General features: G+C 32.6%; 1 long non-coding RNA gene across 1 annotated transcript in view; it reads right to left on the bottom strand.

Annotated features, from left to right (window-relative positions):
* LOC109361463 overlaps positions 1-3,763 on the bottom strand; it is a 23,398-nt gene extending 19,635 nt beyond the window's left edge. Inside the window, exon 1 of the long non-coding RNA XR_002109297.1 lies at positions 3,753-3,763. This is a non-coding gene — a long non-coding RNA (uncharacterized LOC109361463). The remainder of the gene's footprint in view (positions 1-3,752) is intronic.

The following is a 22,199-nucleotide window of genomic DNA, read 5'->3' as shown; positions in this document are numbered from 1 at the left end:
GGCCTTGGACAAGTTTAGAATAGTATATTTTCAATGATGAGGTTTGGTTGTGTTTCAAAGGGGATGATTTTGTTATCAAAGGAACCTTTAAAGTGTTTAATGATAAGTTGAAAGATCAAAACTTTCCTTAGCATTAGGTCTAAATCATGACCTATATGTGTTTAGGAAACGTTTAGTTTCTAACTTTGAAATCCAAAATGTTTGTGGATGAGTTGTTGTGAAAAAGTGTAGCTTAAGAAATTTTGAGTTAAAAGGTTGTTTAAGTATGAGATCAACACTAACAAGAATGTGTTGAAATGACCATGAGAAACTGTTGTATAAAATATGGAATCTACTTAAGATGACTTACTTTAAAGTGGTAAGATCAACTTAGAAGATATTGATTTAAAAAGTGTGGACTTTGATTAAGAAACTTACCTTGAAATGGTGAAGTATAGCTTAAAAAGTCTTCATGAAAGTATAAATTTAGGTTGAGATAAAAGTATAAACTTTATGAAAATCTTACCTTGAAAATGTTGAAAATTGGGAACAAGACTTTCGAAGATAAATGATGGTTCAAAAATATGAATCTTGGATCGGATGGATAAAAGTGTATGAGTTCATAAATAAGTTAAAACAATTTTTTTACCTTAGGGTTATCATGTAAAAATCTAATTTGTGAATCACTAAACTATTTTCGTGTGTTTAGTTTCGAAGCTTTCAAAGTCGGACAACCAACTCACTCTCTCGTAAAGGAAATCAAGAGCGTCAATCTTAGGTGAGGGAGAATAGATCGTGACATAGTGGTGTCCGAATATGACACCCGGATCTCCTAAACTAGCTCAAAAGTTTGGAGTTATATTTGTGTATTAAGAAAACCCGTACTTAATTAATTATTTTGCGTGCCTGGATTTTGTACGGATACTTTCTTAAGTTGTATGATTAGGATAGCTTAAAATATCAAGTATTGTTGTGGCTATCCATGAAGGAACACCACTCGAGAAACTAAAGTGCATTGGGATCGAAAACAATGGAGAGTTTCGATCTGGTAGCCCAAAAGGGCGAGGAAAATGGTCCTTGTAACTGACTACCTCGCCCGGGCGAGGGAGAAACAGAGAAGAATGATTCTAAATAGCGCTTGGGCGATCAACCCGTTGCCTGGGCGAGCCAGCCTCGCTTGGGTGAGCGTTTCTCGCCTAGGCGAGGGTCAAACAGCCTGGTTTGGGCGTTTTTGGTGCCCGGGCGACCGTACCTTGCATGGGCAAGTCCAGACATGTATTTTGACCAGTTTTTGGTGGATTTTTAGCTTGAGCGATAGTCCCCTCACTCGAGCGAGAACTATGCAGAAATTGAGTATGTTTTGATGAATTGGTCGCTTGAACAAACAATATTTTTGACTGATTGTGATTGTTTGCTGCTTAGGCAATAGCCCTAGCTTGGGTGTGAAGTGTCTTTACACTTGGGAAAGACTGTGACTCAGATGGTTGAGTCAAGTGCCCAAAATTGATAAACTTATATGAGTATATTTGTTCTAGCGCCTTATTTAGGGCAAGGTTTCCGACCGTGATTTCGTGATTAGGGCGATGACCAAAAAGGATTACATGATACCATACAGCAAGGTCGTCTGATCGTAAGAGACTTGGCCATGTGGTCGTCTTTGATATTCAGCGATGGTTCATAGTGGTAGGGATGTTATTCCTCTATTTACGTGTTGACGTATGATCGGGTCCCACAATAAGCATTCCTCTAGGAGATGTCTTAGATTGGGCCGATCATATAAAATAGTGATTAAAAGATTTAATCGACTAACCTCGATTAGTGTGCATACTCATTATGGATAATGAAGTAGTGGAGAGGAAATTTAAGGGAGACGAACGAGCCCCGAGATGTTGAGAGGGACGACGACAGCGGTGGTTCGTCACTAAAGTCTTGAGGGTGAGTCTAGGTGAGACAAGTTCCTTGTATTCCTGGATGAGGTATTCCGTTGGATCGGACAGTTCTCACAGTGCAAACTAGACGATCGCTGACAACCCCTCTTTGCAATCAGGATCAATGATAGGGATGCCCATAAAGTGTGTGATACGACACTATCCTGAAATGGACAGTTCTTCAGAACAAATCGATCATATATCCTTGCGAGGAATAATTTTGGTGCGTTTAAATCGGCTTGTTATGGGACCTGTACTCTTGGTTATTTCCGAATAGTATATTGGGAGGATATGGGTGAAAAGATGGATGAAACAAGCATAACATTCATACATTGAGATTGTGGACTTTGATTCTCATAATCTGATATTATAACATCATTCATCATTGTGCATTTTTATATGTGATATATATATTGTGTTTATTATGCGTGTCTGTCTGGATGTGATATTCCGTGTAATTCCACACCGTCATTGAGTAATATTCATTAGATGTCTTACTCCCTCTTCTTTATGTTTGTCTTCAGATCGCGTTTTGTTCAGATGGATCGTTCTCCGAGGATTCGGAGTTACCGCTTCTCGATGTCCCTGGACGGGGCATGGAGGATTGTGGGAGATCGGTACACCTACACAAACCCTTGCGACTTAGATCAGTGTAGGGTACTTTTTGATGTGCTGGATGTCTCGACCTTTTGTATAATTTCAGTTTGAGCGAATATTTCTTCCGCCTTGTATTTCGTACAGAAATTTTCCGTTATTAAATGAAGTATTATTCAAAGTTATATTGTGTTATTTTTTGTTACCATTAGGTAACGATTTTTGATTTTCTTTAATGTATGTTACTTAAAGTGATGTCCAGAAAAAGAAACGAATATAAAGATGATAAGTTTACGTTACATTATTCAAAAAAAATTTTACCCATTTTTTGGCATTATATTTATGGAGTAATTTTCGGGGTGTTACAATACACATAGTATAGACAAAAGAAAAGACAAAGAAAAGACAAAGACAAGGGAGTAAGAACCAACTTCGACGACTACAACGTGGAATTACATAGAGAAATAACATTAAAGTGGGGCACCCTATAACAACACCATAATCAAACAATGTCGAACATATGCAAATGGTGCATGAAGTTAGTGTCTTATATAAAAGAATATTCACATCCACAATTAATATATCTTTCATGCAATGCAATATATAATTCACCAACCAATCACCACCAAAATTATAATACCCGCAGGCCAGGATCCAAGTGGGAAAGCAACCAGGAGTACAAATGTTCTTAACAACGACAAATAACAATATCCATGTTTTTAATTACCTCTATCAAAGGTGCTTACATGGTAAGCCCAGTCCATTTTAGGATTCCTCTCTACCAATCCTGAAATGTGTAAGGGGGTGTCAGAGATCACTTAGTTTGCATGTAGGACTATCCTAATCATATGACTTATAAGACCAGACCCTCACTAGACTGTCTCACCTAAGCAATCTCTCAAGGCTTCTTGACGAATCACCGTCATTGCCGCCCCTATCCAAATCCCAAAGATATTTCTATCATCATATCTTTCCATTTTCGCCAACTACAATTAGAAGAATGCAATGCATGTACACTAACCAAAGTTAGCCCATTAAATATTTTAATCAAGATTTTCATAAGTTTTATTGCCATAAATATTACCTAAGTTAGTCATCTCAGCCCTAATACATTTCTGTCATGCCAAGTCCAACAGACGAACTCAAGATACTAATTTAGTGATCAAATACAATTGGACAAAGCCCCAATTTCAAATTTATGTATTTTCCAAATCAATATAACAACTAACATACGTATTTCGCATTAAATACAATAATCGCTTATAATATTTTTTAAATCAATATAACAATTAATTTATATTTTTTTTAATATTAATACAACAATCAACGTGTGCATTTTTCATATCAATACGACAATCAACTTATATATATATTTGCCATATCATTGCAACAATGTAACAATCAACAACAATATACCCATTGCAATTAGATATTTCTAAATTACAATATTGACACAAACATTTAGCAGATAAAACAATTATCAATTTATCACAATACTCACATGCATACAAACATAATTATTTCACAACCTTTCATGATGATGTAATATCATAAGCAAGTACCTTGTATTATATCACACTAAAAACAAATTCATACACATACATTTCTAGCACAATCAAATATCTAAGACTCTATACATTGTCATGAAAAAAGGTTAAGGACTTTTACATGGAAAACAAGTTTTCATGAGAGTTCCTAGTCTACAAGACTCTCCGACTTTTGAGGGAATCGGAGAGGAAAAACTTCAATGAAATACTCTATAACAACAATGGTCTTCTCCCTCACCTTAGTCACTTTATCTCATAACTTTAACTTGTTGCACCATCATGAGTGTCACCACTAACATCCACTTGACTAAAGAATCATCACTTAATCAAATAATAAAATAACAATCAATTTAAACAAGGGAAAGAGTTAAGCACATATCAAAAAGACCTACAACAAGGTTATCCTTATATAAAAACTTGTTGCTTTAAAACTAATATTAAAGTAAGAAAAATATTTAACTAAGGGAGGACTTGAATTAATAGTAATAATAACATTATATACTACACTAAGTATCTTAGTTTACACGGTATGCATATAATTCAATTTAGTTGGCCACCGTTTTTGTTATAGACAACAAAGGAAGATGGCTTTGCTAACAATCAAATAATAAACTACACATTATTAAAGAAAAGTTCCAAATAATTAACTTCCTATTGATGAAAAAATACGCAGAGGACCCATACATACATAAATGTTATAACTTTAATAAAATATATTTGTGTTTTATAAGATATTCACAAAACCTCTTTTCCATAGTTGATACTAGACTAGTGTTCATATCATCAAGTTTACCCCAGAGAAAAACATTTTTGAACCTATGTTTTCTAATTAAATAAATAATGAAGATCTAATAGAAGTAAAATATGTGTTCTGGTTTCTTTTTCAATTGCCTTCACCATGCCTATTTGTGATAAAATAAAATAAATTGATAATGTAAACAAAATATAATATAAACTGAAACACAAGGAAATACATAATAAATCTTAAAGGAAAGGCAAGAACTTGACTTGTGTTTAAGAAATTGATGATGTGGCATGTGGATGGAGAAGGTAACATCAAAGGTTTTCATATAATAGTAAGCTTCGGTCATTGAATTGAAGGAAAGAAAGAATGAAAGAGAACTTAATTACCTTGTTATGCTCCTTCTTTATCTTTTTTGTTGCTATTAGGAATTGTTGGAGAGAGTAATTGTTTCTCTTTCCCACTAGGTGTAGGATATGAAAATGGCAAAGAAGATTTTATGGCTAAGAGATATTGGATTAGGGTTTCCAGCACAAACTAAGATATGGAAACCAAAAGATTATATATATAATAAACAAATTATATGTAGATTATATAATAACTAACATGTTGACAGCCACTATCGCGTCTGTCAATCCATTTTCCTATCATTTAGAATGTATAGTTTGTATGTCATAAATGTCAAATATAATATTTTGTGTTAAAAATTTGTAATCTATACTTGAATTTATTTGTTTAAATTGAACATTCATGTTCTACATTAAAAACTGATAGTATAATGTACGAATAAGAAATAATTAAGCAAATAATATGAACATATATCATGTGGAGAGGAACATTGAGTTATATATGATTTTTTTTGTAAAAATTAGAAAATAGTGAGGGAAAAATAGGGAGAACCACAGATTACACTATGGGGATGGTTATTTTGGGTTTTTCCTTTATAAGTAGTATAGATATAGAAAACGTGGATTAAGGAGATGAAATAGGGAAGAATGTTATTTCAATATTTATATACAATCATATAATTATTATAATACTACTAACATGTTCACCTTGTAATATTAATTAAGTAATATATCTATGTGTTAACATTAATCTATAAATATATGTTATATATATAAGATAAAGTGATGGTGTATAGTTAGGGATAAAATGATTTAAAGGATAGAAAAGATAAAGATGATGATATGATCTTTCTTAATTATGTTATCATAAGCATTATGATAACCATAACAAATTTAATCAAAAGTTACAAGAAAGACAGTGTTATAATAAATAATATAGGAGATATTACTTAGTAAATTATTATAAAAATATAAATACTCCAAATATATTTAATGAAATTTATCATATAGGTATTTCTAATATTATGAATAATTCAATATAATGATAAAATAAATTTTCTAACATAAATTACAAACAAACTCGTTATCAGATGATATATGTTCACTTTGACGTGAGATAACCAATAAAATAACTTGTTTTTCAAATAGAATAAATATCATAAACATATTAAATAAATATTAAAAGATCTATGGCTAATCTAAAAAAAATCATATTTATTTTTAGATAAATCTATAAAAGTAAATCGGGATTTTTCAGTCACTTATTAAAAGAATAGAAAATTGCAGACGTTACATAGAGTGTTGCATAATCGTTTGCCAAAAGTTTGTGTCCAAAGTGGTAATTGATTAATAGAAGCCATTAATCAATTACTCAGTGTTAGTTATGGTTTGTAACTATTTTCTTAAACGGGTAACATGCTACGTAGTTCTAGTAACCTGTTAACAACTGCCATACAGTTCAGGTAATCTGTTACATGTTATTTAGGTCAAGTAACTCATTACTTAACATTATTGACATTTTATCAAGACTTATTCAATTCTTTTGAAAATAATTTTGTTTTCTTCGAGCATTGCTACTAATATATAAAATGAGCATAATGATAAAAGTACCTATTAAAGACTTTAATCTATAAAAAAATTGAAACTTGAATCTTCCATGTCTTTATAGTCTTCTTAATTTTCTTCTTTTTCTTATCTTGGTTTCTTCATCAAAAATCGTGTTAAGGTGAGGAGCAAGAACTTATTCATAGTTTTCACGAATCAAATATTGATTTTTAACTTTATACCATACTAGAGATTCTTAATATCACTATATCAATATCTTATTATCATTGCATCATTTATTATTTATATTTAATTATCATTTACTCTTGAATATAAGTAATATAAATGAATGATGTAATGATTGTTTATAGAAATTTACACTCGTACTGCATAAATAATATACTCTTTGAAAAAATAGAAATTTCTTTTGACTTTTGCAAAGAATTATTTTTATTATTCCTAATTAACCTTTAAAGTTTAACCGTTTATAAAATTGGTCAATACATAAAGATAATATTAAATTATTAATAATGAAAATTACATTCATCTCTTTTCTAAATCTCAACCATTAGATAATTACTTTTTATTTTTTATTTTTTTATATATGTATATTATTGTATTGTCTCCTTTCCAGTTTTAAGTTTAAAATTATTTATCTTCCTTTTGTCAACGAATTTGTATTTTGATTGTGGTAGTCTTGATGCATTGTTATAATGGTAGACATTATTGTGCAAATGATCGACTAATAAATAAGTCTTTTTTCTAGAAAACAATAATATAAGTTATGAGTTTGTACTGATGTAAATGTTGGAGTAGAGAGTTATATATGTGTTACGTAAACCTTATGATTACAACAATCATAAACACAAACCATTATTCTATAGTATATATAATAGTAGTCATTAATGCTCAATCATAAACACAAAATTGTTAAACCTCATTATCGAGCACCAAACATGCATGTTGTTATTGTTATCAATATCATGGTATGAGTTCCTAAAAAATGAATATGATGGGTCAAAAATGGTTGAGGCAGAGGAGGATGGTGCGTGGTGGGGGATTATGTTGTCTTTGTTGATCTAAGCTCCATATTCTCATAATTTCCAATTTGAACTTGACTCATCACTGAATATTAACCATACTAGGCAACTCCATAAAAGGTTGAAGTAGTAAGCAGTGGTGCTCGATAATGAGCAGTGTGATCCATGGTCATTAGTAGCAGTTCATGTCTGTTGCAAAACAAGAAGAAGATCCATGGTCATTGTGAGATTGTTATAGGATTCAACAGAAGAAAACAAGAAGAAGATTTCAAACAAATAAAATAATAGTAATAATGATTTGACAGTGGAGATTAAAACGTAATGTATGTGGTGAGATTTTTCATTATTAGTAATTTAACTTTATCTTTATGCATAAGCCAAAATTTCATGAGATAATTAAGATGAAAAGTGTTTTTCATTATAGCTAATTGCAAAAACCATAAAATTTCCAGTTTTTGTGCAATTTTCCAGAAAATATTAAAAATATTTACAAGAATATCTGAAAATACTACAATATAAAATAGGAGATCAAACCAGAGTATAACTCTAGAATAAAAAACACGTGACTGTCAATACTACTTATGGACTGACAAGCAAGCCCAGGCCTGTGAGTGGGTATTAATGCGATGGCCCTCGGCTCAGAAAAATTGGGCTGTTTTAATTTGTTATTTTAATTGTATTTTATGATTTTTTATATATTAAAGATTTTCTGGTTTTGGATAATTGTTTTTTTTTATAAATTATGGACCCTCATTTTTTTTAACCTTAAAACATAAAAAAAGATCAACATGGAACATGCTAACGAGTCCCACGCAATTCCCAAGTAGCAATTTATAAAAGTATAATAACACATTATCGAGGTCGGTAGTATAATAGTATTAAAAACAATTCATAAAATAGTTAACCAATATGTATATAATAAATAATTAAAACTGACAAGGAATCTCTAGAAATTGAAATACTAATAAAAAAAAATCAGAAGTTGACATGTCCGTCATTTAAAAATATCAATGCTACATACAATGAACTAAAAGTAGCTCATAATTCTCTAGTGGCAATGGATGTATAACAAATTTCTGACATAATATCAACTGTACTATTATTATGATGTAATTAATTTGACTAATACTTACTTTTATTTGTCAAGAAAATAACTTCATATTAAAATTAAGCAAATTGTAATTTATTTTCTTCATCCGTTAGATAGTGATATTTATCCTGAGAATAGAAGACCGATGACAATTAGAGGTGAAAACATAGACTATCTTAAAAAGAACAAGCATAATAATATAGAGAAAAAAATGTATGACTTTTATACACTGTTATTCTGTATTATCTACTAATGATATTTAATTATAATTGACTTTTCAAAAAAAAGAATTCAAATGAATGATAACTAATTGAATGCATATGTATAAATCTTTACACTACCAATGTATAAATTTATACTCAATAATATATAGTTGTTTAGATTAAGAAGGCTAATTTTAAAGAGTAATGACATCTCACCTAGTAAATTATCTTACAAAGTCACATATATCACTTGTAAACTAATTATTAATAAATAATATATCATTTTGTGATATATATTACTTTTTTTGTAAGTGGAAAGATTTGTAGGAGAATTTAACTGGATAATATACCATTTTTTATTTTGAATAGGTTTATCTAACGCCGACAATTAAATTATATTTTTGTATATTTTGACATTAAAAAATTCATATATAATATTAGTTATATTAAAATAGGATCATAGTTTTTTTATATTTTTGTTATCCTCTTACCTTATATAACTAATAAATTAATGTATAACATAATTAAAGACCGATTTATTAGGTCATTTTTTTAGCCGAAGTCTCATATCTTAAACTAAATAGTTTTTAGATGACGGGTCTATTTACAAAAAAAAGTCTGGTTTAAAGTTAGCTAACAGGCTCATGATATAGAACAAACACGAGGGCATTTATTTGTGGAAGAATGCTCCGTCTTTCAAGGGTTATTAATTTATTGAATTTTGCATCTATATGGTACCATGTCTTAATGGATATTTACTTCGTGTTGCATGTTCGGGAAACATTGTCAGTTTCTCCAGCATCCTAATTTCATCATGCATCGTCTGTGTCGTTTCTTTGTTCATTCCCTTCAGAATTACGAAGAAGAAAAACTAATAAAAAGTATTGTTTACAGCACACGATGGCTTATCCTTCAATCTATTTATGATGAATAGTAGGCTCAACTACTCCATCCAAAATTATCTATCAATTATTATAAAAATATTGCGAAAATGTAAAATGAATATTATACATATTTCTCATTAATTTGATGAAGACATGAAAAATCTTATTTACAGTGTAAACTAATTAGCTAGCTAACCAACTAGCTAACAAATTAATAAACACATGTTGAAAACCAATTCAACATTAAATGTGTAAAATGTGTAAAGTAAAATATGTAAAATGTGTCATGATAGTTTTGTTCTCCAATAGCCCCCCTCAAGTTGAAGGGTAAATGACAATGACTCCAACTTGATAATTCAATTTGATATCATGACAATATAATAAATCGGAATTTCGATCCTAACGTGATTGAATTTTCTCAATCACTTGATCTTGTTTGTTGATCTTATTGATCTTGATCTTGTTGTTGTTGATCTTGTTGTTGTTGGTCTTGTTGTTGTTGATCTTGTTGTTGTTGATGGTGTTTGTGATTCTTTCCATGACTTCTCTTTGGACTGATATTGCTGCATCTTTTTCTTTCTATCTTTCTTTTTGAGGAATGAGTTGTTCTTGTGGCATATTCTGAAACTGCATCATCAAGAGGTAGAACTACCAATAATAATGCTACTTCTGAACAAGAATGTGGCATTTGTCACGAAGCAATAAAAGAGTAACTTGGTTGCTCCTTCTTGCTTTTCTTCCAGAAACGTCTTATCTCTTCACAAACTTCCCTTGTTCATGTTGAATTGTTGACGGTGATTCATTGTTGAATCTTGGAAGAGAAAAATAATAATTATTTTAGAGAATGCGTAGCGGTGATAAAAACCATATGAGGATATGACTCTGATACCATATTGTAAAAATATTGCAAAAGCGTAAAACAAATATTATGAATATTTCTCATTGAATTGATCAAGACATGAAAAACCTTATTTATAGTGTAAACTAACCAGCTAACAAATTAATAAACACATATTGAAAAACAATTCAACATGTGTTAAATGTATAAAGTGTGTTAAATATGTAAAATGTGTAGAATGTACCATGGTAGCTTTATTCTCTATGTATATTCTTAATCCTATGAAGTTTTGATACTTGAGTATTATTGTGGCCATATAACATGATCAGAGTTCTGAAATATATACATATCCCGACTTAGTACCCTCCTCTTAAATATTTTTATACTTTGGCCATATAACAATCTTGTTATACTTCTTTAATAAAAATAAATTAGAAGTTATATTCATGTCACTAAAGAAAATAAAGGTTTTTGCATGATTGATTTCCAAATGTTTGTCTAATTTTATTGATGAAAGATGAAAATGATGTTTGGAATGTATCTTTAGGCTGTGAACAGAAAGGTGGGACTCGGATAAATGAGTTGAACTCCTCTCCAGTAATGGAGAGGTCATTACTAGAACATGTGGCTGAGATTTTTTTAAACTTTATTTATTTATTTTTTATTCAAAAATAATATGAGATCATGACTGTTGAAAAGATTTTTTTGCCACATATCATCATCCTATCCAGCACTGGACTCTCCAGTACTGGAGAGGATCTCTTTCCCGAATAAATGGGCATGGGTGCTTGTGAAATGGGGCTGTCACCACAAAGGCCAGAGTAGTGGCTCTTTAATGGAGACTTTTGAGGTACTAAATGAAAAAAAAATCTTAAGTCTCACATAAGATGGAGGAGAGATTTTGAAAGACTTTATAAACCTTAAGTGCTCCCTAAGAGCTAGGGCTGAATAATTTTTTAAAACAATTTTTCTCTCTTTTTTGACGTGTGTCTGACCAAGTCAACACACGTGTGACTGGTCAAGTCAACACACGTATGACACGCGTCTAACAGAGTTAGCACACAGTTGGAGGGGGAGGAAGAACCAATCAAGGTGGAGGTGAACCAGATCATGTGACTGTTTGACTCCTCTTAACTATCAGATCATATGGTCGTTTGGGACACAATCTTGCATCTGGGCCATTAGATCAATTTGACCGTTGGAGGCATCAGACTATAATTAAAGGCATATTCCCTTCATATTTTCTCGTCTCAGTTTAGGGCAATTCCTCGACTTTTTTTCTCCCTCCTTATATATGCTTAAAAATTTCCGACCAACTTCTCTTTCTTTCTTTCTTTCTGTGGTACTATAGTTGGCACAAGTAGCTAAATTGTGAGAATTTCGAGAACGGACACTAATAGTCATATTATGGGAAAGTAGTATTAGCATGAGTAGCTATAATATGAGTATTTTAAGAATTGACATTGGTAGCCATATTCGAGATCAGTTCTTACATTGCAGTATGAATTCAAAAATAAAGAATTGGGTCATTTTATCCTAGGGACGACGTGATTGATAGTCTCTTTGTATATTTTGGACAGTGCCACGAAACGTCTTAAAGAGAACGATCTAGTTGTGAGTCAGTCAATAATTGTTCTTTCATACCATTTAGAATTGTTGCAAACTACATAAACAACAATTTTCATCATAGACAAATGCGCAACTCACCATATAGACAAACGCTGGTTTATCAAAAATACGCAAGAAAAACATTTCGAATTTGTTGATTCATCGCCATAGATGGCTTAGAACCAATAGTTCATTATCTAATGGTTTTACTCCGTTCTAATACTCTATCCGTAACTATATATAAATTTTTATACAAATTAAATCACTCTATAAATAAGGTCAATGTAAGCACTCCAAATGAATTCACATTTATGATTTATCAATATGATTTACTAACAAATTGTATCAACTATTGTTATTTCATCCCCTTCCTCATTTTAATGTATCATACATAGTACTTACACACCTATATTATAGATGTTGTCTTGTGTCACTTCGTATACTATCAGTTGTGATTGATTAGAATAATATTTAGTTTTTAAACTTTTAATTTAAATACATTCTTTTCAACCAATCATAAAAATAAAAACATGGAATTGACACACTTTTGGAAGAACATATATGTTTAGGTATATGCAAATGCTAAGTTGGCCTAAGTTGTTTTATGTTAAGGAGGTATTCAAGATTAGGGAGCACATTTGTTGTCTCACTGTTTGTACCATTATCTTTTATTGGTTAAAAAAAATTATTTAAATTAAAATTAAAATTATTAAATATTTTTCTGGCCAATCATACCTCATGGCTCTAAAGCACAGATACGTGAAACTCATTTACGTATCAGTGTCTACACGTATCCGATACGAATATACTCTGATTCATCATGGATACATATCCGTAGAGTATCTAAAAATAAAAAATAAAATAAATATTAAGATACGTTTCTGACACGTTTTAAACAAAAAACTAGGATAGATAAGTTATGTATCTGAAACGTTTTCAAGTGGCAACACTATCTCTTGATGAACCAGAAGTAGAAGATGTCCTCTTTATAGATGATGGTCAAAGAGAAGATGAAATTGATATTATTTCTGTTTTTAGGGCTAGACAATAAGCAATTTTAAGATTTATTCTTTCTATATTTTCTAGTCTTGATATTTGTAATTTTGGAGGGAAATGATTTGCAATTTTCATTATATTTTCTACTTTGGATATTTTGATTTACAGTTATAATTTTACGTATTTTTTACTATCTTATATACATATCCTTGAACGCATCGTATCCTATATTTTAGAAAAAATGCGTATCGACATATTGGAAACATATCGTATCCGATACACGTATTCGTATCTATGCCTCATAGCCTCTTGGCACATGGAGTGACACAAAACAGTGGGACATCATATGTGCTCCCTCAAGATTGTGGTTGATCTAAAAGAACCTTTCTATGAGAACGATATTTGCTAAACAATTATCTTACAAACAAGAAAATGATACTGCTCAAACAATCATCTGAACAATTCAGTAAAATCCATCACCAAAGGATTTAGGTGTTATCCAAGATAAGGTTTGTGCTAGGATCATCACCCTAATTGATAATTGTAGTGTGTGCTGTTAAATCTCTTCTAATCTGTTGTTTCCTTTCTCTTAAATAAATCCTTATTCACAGGCCACAACAATGATATAAACTACTATCCCAATTTATCAGTGAATTAACTATAGACATAACCTCTCATTGGCATTTGGAATTCTAAAATTCTATCTAACGTCTAGCCATGATCTGCATTAAACTCTTGGGTTTCCTAATACGTATTATGCATAAAAATATTTTGTAGGAAGTCTGACCACACTTTAGAAGCTTGCTTCAAAATTCATGGAAGGGATAAAATCCTTGGGCGAATGGGCGGGTCCAAAGGTGTTTCCTAGAGGTGGAAAAATCACATGGTTTCTGACTTGGAAAGTGTGGGTGATGACCCACCTGTACCTCTGGCAGAAGAAAATGTCCCTATCCTTATCAAAGTTGTTATGGAATGTCTATGAGCTCTTATGGACTCATTGAGTAAGCCTTATGAGACTTGCTCTATAATGATGGCTGATAAGAAATCTACCTTTGATCTCTTAATGCATCGAGTAAAGATGATAGGTGGATTATTGACTCCGGTGCTTCGGATCACACTTCACTTTTCATATCTATCATCATATTATACTTTACATGACACACATCATATCACTGTTGCGAATGGATCCCAAAGCTTTCTAACAACCTTTTGTCCATCTACAAACTAACTAAAGATCTAAATTGTACAATAATATTTTTCCTTTTACATTGTTTTTTTAGGATCTTGCCATGTGGAAGACGATTAGAATTCCTAAAGAACAAGATGAATTATATTGTCTCCTACATGAAAAAAGCAAGTGTAATACCCTAAAAATTGTACTTACTTCTAATCATTAAGCAGATTCAAAATCTTGAAATTCTTCTCAAGATAATGCTCATTTTACCTATGTTATACAATATTTTGTTGCACTTTTTAACTCAAATTGCTCACACTTATACAATTTGAATGCATAATTATGTACACACTATCTTAGCATGCAAATAGCAAAGTCTTAAAAATGAATATATCAATTGTAGATCATTTAGCTGGAAAAAGGTGTAAAGATCATGAAAAATAGGAAAACCATTTTGCTTAGCGAGAAAGAAGGTATCGCTCAATGAGTACACCCTCGCTAAGCGAGAATGAAGCTAAGAGTTTTGGATTCATGACTTGCTCAACAAGCTTTGCATCATTCATCATGATAAGAAAGTCTCACTCAATGAGAGAAGCTTATTCAAAGGTCGTTTCTCAAGGAGAAGCATCATTCTGAGCTAGATTACTCAATTCTACAACAATGTAAAGGCAAAAGACATTTATTTTTAGGAATAATGTTATGGGGAACCAAAAGATTCACAACATTTTATCATTTTCTAGGTCTTTAGGATGATTTTGAGTGTTCAGTCAAGAGAGGGAGATTTGCATAATGAGTATAGCAACCTTGAGAAGTCTATTTCCCTTCTATGGAAGTTATTCATCTTTTTTGGTCCTTTTTTCTAGGTATTATAGAATTGAGTAGCTAAACCTCTTTTTTGTTGGGATTCAACATAAATATTTAATATGTTCTATAGGTTTTGAATGTATGGTGAAAACCATATTTTCTAACTTATCTAAAATATGTCACCTCGTGAGTATAACTTCTATAACAAAGTTGTATTGATAAGCCATTTTTAACATCCAAGCTTATAATAAATTGTTTTATTAATCATTTAAGGAATTAATGGTTCGGGAAATTAGTTGTCTATCTACTCATTAGGATGTTAATGATTGAAAGAATCATTGTTTAGTTATATTTTATATGTTGGATTACGTGGATATAGATATGTAAATAATAAAGTCTAATCCAAACACTTTTTATCATATTAAATTTCAAATTTATTGACTTAGTTTTTACAAGATTGGAAACACAACAAATTAACCAAACAAATTTTACTTAACATAATAGAAAAGTGGAATGACATAATATCACACAAGTCCTTGTGGATACAACACTCTTTATACATGCTTGCAAAGACTCGACTCAATATATTTTTTAGCCAATTTTTCAATTAGCACATTGCTACACAAGTGTCTTGGGCACCATCTCTTTAGTGTTCATGGGTTTAATATGTGTTGACATCCCAAAACATAATGTAGTGGTTGAATGGAAAAAATCTCATCTTCTTGAAATCATTAGAGCATTACTCTTTTAAATGTGTGTTCTTAAGTCTTAATGGGGATAAGTTGTCTTGACTACTACTTGTTTAATCAATAGGTTACAATCTCATATTTGCTTATTTAATCAATAGGTTACAATCTCATATTTGTCCATGTTCATGGATCTCATAAGAGTAAGTTAGATTCTTGGGCTATTAGATGTATCTTCACCGGACATGCCTCACATAAACAAAAATGTAAGTGTTATCATCGTCATACTCGTTGGGTCTATGTGTCAATGAATATTACCTTTTAGGAAATAATGAATTTTTATTCTAGTCCCTAACTTCGAGGGGGGGGGGGGAGACCTTGATGTATTTCCCTGGTCCCATAATAATGGTAATGATATGATAGATAATGATGACAATGATCCTAGACCATTACCAATACCACTGCATAATAATGAGGATACATACAAGAAAAAAGATGAACAAAAAAGTAAACTAGTGAAACAAAAAATACAATCATCTCTGCATGAAGTAAGTGCTTCCTAATCATGAGCCCATTTCTTATGAGCCTAATCTTAATGAGTTATCTATTGAATTGATAAAATGAAAATTATATTGTACTAATAATCGCATATCACAACTTATGTCTATAAAAAATCTTTATGTGCAACATGAGAGTTTTGTTTCAGCTATTTCTTCTATTAAAGTCCGTACATAACAACGGACGCGTTAAAACATGAAAACTATATTCAAGCCAATGAAGAGATGAAATCATTAGAAAAACATATGACTTAGGATTTTGTTGATAAGCGAAATGATGAAAGGACATTAGGTTGCAGTTGGATATACCGAGAACAACTAGTGGCAAAGGGATACACCGAGAACATATGAGATTGACTATGTGTTAGAACTTGGTTTGTTGAAAACCATTAGTGAGAACTTGGTTTGTTGAAAGCCATTAGTGGGAACTTTTGGGTGTGAAATCTAAAAAACTCACAAGTCCCACATAGAAGAGTTTAAAAAAAAAACAACTCCCAAGTCCCACATTGGAGAGATGAGGAACATGAAAAAATCCCATGTTATAAATAGAGTCTTTCTCCCCTCATTATAACTCGCCCCAAGTTGAATGCACTTTCATTCAACTTTTTCTTTCTCCCTCATATTTTCTGTCGATGCATTTCCGACAAACTTCTCCATATTTTTTCCGTGGTACAAAGAATTGGGACAAACATCCAAATTGCAGGAATTTCGAGAACTAACACTTGTAGTTAGTATTGAGGGAAAAGAATTGGCACATGTAGCCAAATTATGGGCATTTCGAGAACTGACACTGGTAGTTAGTATAGTGGGAAAAGAATTGGCACGGATAGCCATATTGAGAGAATTTCGAGAATTGGCACTAGTAGCCATATTGTGAGAATTTCAAGAACTGGTAGTGATAGCCATATTATGGTGGGTGTATTCGAGATTGGTTCTTATAATGTAGTAAGAATTTTCGATAACAGAGATCTGAGTTGTTTTATCCTTGGGACAATGTGGTTGATAGTCTATTTGCACATTTTGGGCAGTGCCATGAAACGTCTGAAAGAGAGCAACCTAGTCGTGACTCAACCAGTAAGTATTATTTCGTGCCATTTATAATTGTTGCAAGCTACGGTCACAACAATTTTAAGACGTTTCTACTGTAATGATATTCCTAGATAATATTACTGGACCGAACAGTTTTGACCTGAACAAACCATTTTGGTTTGATGGGACAAATTTCAAACGGTAGCAACATAAGATGAAATTTTCTTACAATGAGAAAAGTTGCACGCATTCTGAAAACCGATATCCCAGTGTTGCTGGAAAAAGCTGAAAAAGAGAAAAATGATAAACTAGCTATCTAGAATGAAAATAATTACTTGTGTAAGAATTTCATTCTAAATGGGTTGTCTAATGATCTTTGTGATTACTGTAGTCCTTACAAGTCTGCCAAATTAATTTGGTATGTACTTGAAAAGAAATATGGTACTGAGAAAGCTGAAACTAAAAAGTATGATGTTAGTCGTTACCTCAAGTATCATCTGATTGATGATAAATCAGTAGAGTCTTAGTCCAATGAGACAAAGAGAATTGCTCATGAAATCATTTATGAAGGTATGCCCCTAGAGATTTAAACTTGCAAGTAGAGCCTATAAATGTGTATTCGTTGGGTATGCTGTAAACAATAATACGTCTAGATTTTATGACCTTAATGCAAAAAATGGTCATTGAGTCTATCAATGTTGACTTCAATGAGAAGAAATTCCTTTTTAAATTGAGGAATAGTGGGGGCACTTCAACTAGTCACATATTTTTTATTAAAGATAATGATAAAAAATAGAAAAGGTTTGAAATAGAACCTAGAAGAAGTAAGAGAGCAAGAACTACAAGATAGTATAAACATGATTATATGGTCTATATATTGGAGGAGAATCCATCAACTCTCCAAGAAGTTTTGACCTATTTGGATGCTAATTTGTGGCAAGAAGCCATAAATAATGTGATGAACTATCTAGAGTCTAAGAAGACCTGACATTTAGCTGACTTGCTTCCTGGTTGTAAACCTATTGGTTGTAAATGAGTATTGAAAAAGAAACTGAAACCTGATGGCACAATAGATAAATACAAGGCTTGCCTTGTAGCCAAAGGTTCCAGGCAAAGGGAGAATGTAGATTTCATTGACACCTTTTCACCTGTTACTAGAATAACATCCATTAGAGTATTAATATTGCTCACTGTGATACACAATTTATTAGTATATCAAATGAATGTAAAAACTACGTTTTTAAATGGTGATTTGGAAGAAGAAATCTATATGGAACAACTTGAAGGTTTTGTTATACATGTGCAAGAAAATAAGGTTTGCAAGTTACATAAGTCGTTGTATGGTCTTCAACAAGCACCTAAATAGTGGCATGAAAACTTATCTACTTAATGGTCTCGAATGAGTTTAAGGTGATTGAAAGTGATAAATGCATGGATTACAAATCAGAAAATGACATTTGTACTATCATATGTCTCTATGTAGACGACCTACTCATATTTGGTTCCAACATTCATGTTATGAATAAAGTCAAATCATTATTGTGTTACAACTATGATATGCAAGACCTTGGACAAGCAAGTGTAATCCTTGGTATAAAAATTACTAGGTCAAAAGAATGAATTTCTTTGGATCAATCTCACTATGTGGAAAAGATCTTAAAGAAATACTTTGAATGTAAACCTGCTAGCACACCATATGATTCAAGTGTAAAACTTTTTAGGAACACTAGTGAAGGTGTAAGACAAGTTGAGTATGCGAGCATCATTGGCAGCCTTCGGTATGCCACTGATTGCACTATACTCGACTTTGTCTATGTTGTGGGACTATGATGCAGGTTTACCAATAGACCTAGTATGGAGCATTGGTATGCTAGAGAAAGCGTAATGAGATACCTTAAGAAAACGATAAACCTTGGATTATATTACCAAAGGTTCCCAGCTGTCCTATAAGGGTTCAACGATGTTGATTGGAACACTCTTTCAGATGATTCCAAAGCAATCAGTCGCTATATATTCCCCTATGTAAGAAACAACAAATTCGCCATAAGCACAACACCATTAGAGAGTTATTCTCTACAGGAGCTGTTAAAGTGGATCATGTACGCACTGAGAATATCTTAGCAGATCCTTTGACGAAAGGACTAGCTAGAGAAAAAGTTCATAATACTACTAAGATTATGAGACTATTGCCTTAAGAACGAGAATCACTCATGATGGTAACCCGACCTAACTGAATGGAGATCCCAAGAAATAGGTTCAATGGGTAACAGCAAGTTGTGAAGTGATATGAGAATGAATATGCTATAAAATTATGAGATGCATGATTCCTACAACATATGTAAAGATGAGTTAAACTCTTAATGAGAGCTATACTCCAATTCGAGTGGAGTACCTGGCTACATGAGTACTATTGATAGACTCACCTATGTGAATGTGGAAGTGGGAGCCGCTTCCTATGAAATTTAGGGGTATAAATTTCTAGAGCGTTAACTATATTGGGATAGACGTGAATGACCTTTAACACACGGGCTTTAGAGAATACACCTTTGAAAAGGTTTTATGTGGTTTGATATTGGAGATAGAGTTCGAGAATAAGAGCCACTTTAATAACATCTGGATCTTACTCACTATGCCAAGGTTCAAATTGTATGACACCTTTGTTTATCCACAATCTTATTGAAACCACAAAAATTATCGGAAATTGTTTTTAATTTCAAGTGGAGGATTGTTGGAACTTGGTTTGTTGAAAGTCATTATTGGGAACTTTTGAGTGTGAAATCTAAAAAACTCATAAGTCCCACATAGAAGAGTTTTGAAAAAAAAACAACAACTCCCACGTCCCACATTGGAGAAATGAGGAACATGGAAAAAATCTCATGTTATAAATAGAGGCTTTCTCCCCTCATTATAACTCGCCCCAAGTTGAATGGCTTTCATTCAAAATTTTATTTCTCCCTCATATTTTCTGCCGATGCATTTCAGGCAAACTTCTCCATATTTATTTTTGTGGTACTAAGAATTGGGACATGCAGCCAAATTGTGGGGATTTCGAGAACTAACACTTGTAGTCAATATTGAGGGAGAATAATTGGCATAAGTAGCCAAATTGTGTGAATTTCGAGAATTGACACTGATAGTTAGTATAGTAGGAAAAGAATTAGCACAAGTAGCCATATTGCGAGAATTTCGAGAATTTGCACTGATAGCCATATTGTGAGAATTTCGAGAACTGACAGTGATAACCATATTGTGGTGGGTGTATTCGAGACTGATTCTTACAATGCAATAAGAATTTTCAATAACAGAGATCTAGGTTGTTTTATCTTGTGGACGACATGATTGATAGTCTACTTGCACATTTTACGCAGTGCCACGAAACATCTTAAACAGAGCGACCTGGTCGTGACTCAGCCAGTAAGTATTATTTCGTGCCATTTATAACGTTGCAAGCTACAGTAACAATAGTATGAAAAGATATGTGCCCTAGTAGCAAAAATTAATATTGTGAGGACCATTCTTTTTTTAGTAGCTCACTACGATTGATACATATGAAAATTCCACAAAAGGATCCTACCTCAGGAAGTGATGTGACCCAAGAGGGGGTGACCTAATTTTCTTGAGAGGAGTCCATAAATTGCCTCATGATGGCCATGAGCCAAAAATCTGACCTTAGCCAAGAAACTGTCCAAGCCAAGCAAACACCAAGCCAAGCCAAGAATTATGACCAGAACACAAGGCCAAAGCTGATCATGGCGCTGAACGCATGGAACCAAGCTAGGCATGGCAGGCATGCATGTCTTGGCCTGACCGAGATAAATGCACCAAGCTAGGTGTGGAAGTAGGCATGATCGAGGCACATGAGCAGCACCAAGCGTTGGGGCATGGGACACATGTGCTAGGCCCAGAGTCATTATGACTGAGGCCCATGTGCATCATGGTGCACTAGCGCACCAAGCCTTGGCGCTGGGCGCGTGACTTGGCCAATTGGGTGTGGCACTTTGGCCCAGCCATAACTTGGCCTATATGGGTCAATAATTAAGTGGGGCCATGAGCAATATTTTGGCACACCATTTTCACTTGGATTTAATTATTTCCATCATGTTTTAGTCATTGGAATTTCAAATAATATGCCTTGTAATTCATAAATGAAAAAGCCATTAAAGTGTAACTCTCATGACTAAATGATGGAGGGAATGAGTCTGCCATGTATTGATGAGTGTTGTTAAGTTTGTTTAAATTTTGTGAGGCCGTTGGGACTCATTAGTTCTTGTCCAGCCGTGTAGCTCAAATAGACATGGGAAAGTCTCTATGATTTGGAATCCAAGGCCAGTCAAGAACAAGTCAAGACCATGACCTAGCCGTGTGCTCATTTGCCACACTTCTTGACCATTAAGAATGACGAATCATATGCTCATATTCATACTAGGCATGGAAAACTTGATGGTGAGTTAATAAATTAACCATGTGACCAAAGGAGAAGTGCGCATGTAGAATTACTTAAGATGAGATCCTATGTTAACAATCAATTGATCCGTGAAGGGAGTTAAGGTTTCTTCAACATGTGTGTCGCTACCCCTTTTTATGGATGCGATGAGAACATGCAATTAA

Source organism: Lupinus angustifolius, chromosome LG12 (assembly GCF_001865875.1).
Source record: "Lupinus angustifolius cultivar Tanjil chromosome LG12, LupAngTanjil_v1.0, whole genome shotgun sequence".
NCBI lineage: Eukaryota > Viridiplantae > Streptophyta > Magnoliopsida > Fabales > Fabaceae > Lupinus > Lupinus angustifolius.
Note: the sequence above shows the minus strand (reverse complement) of the source record. Positions and strands in the feature narration are given on the sequence as shown.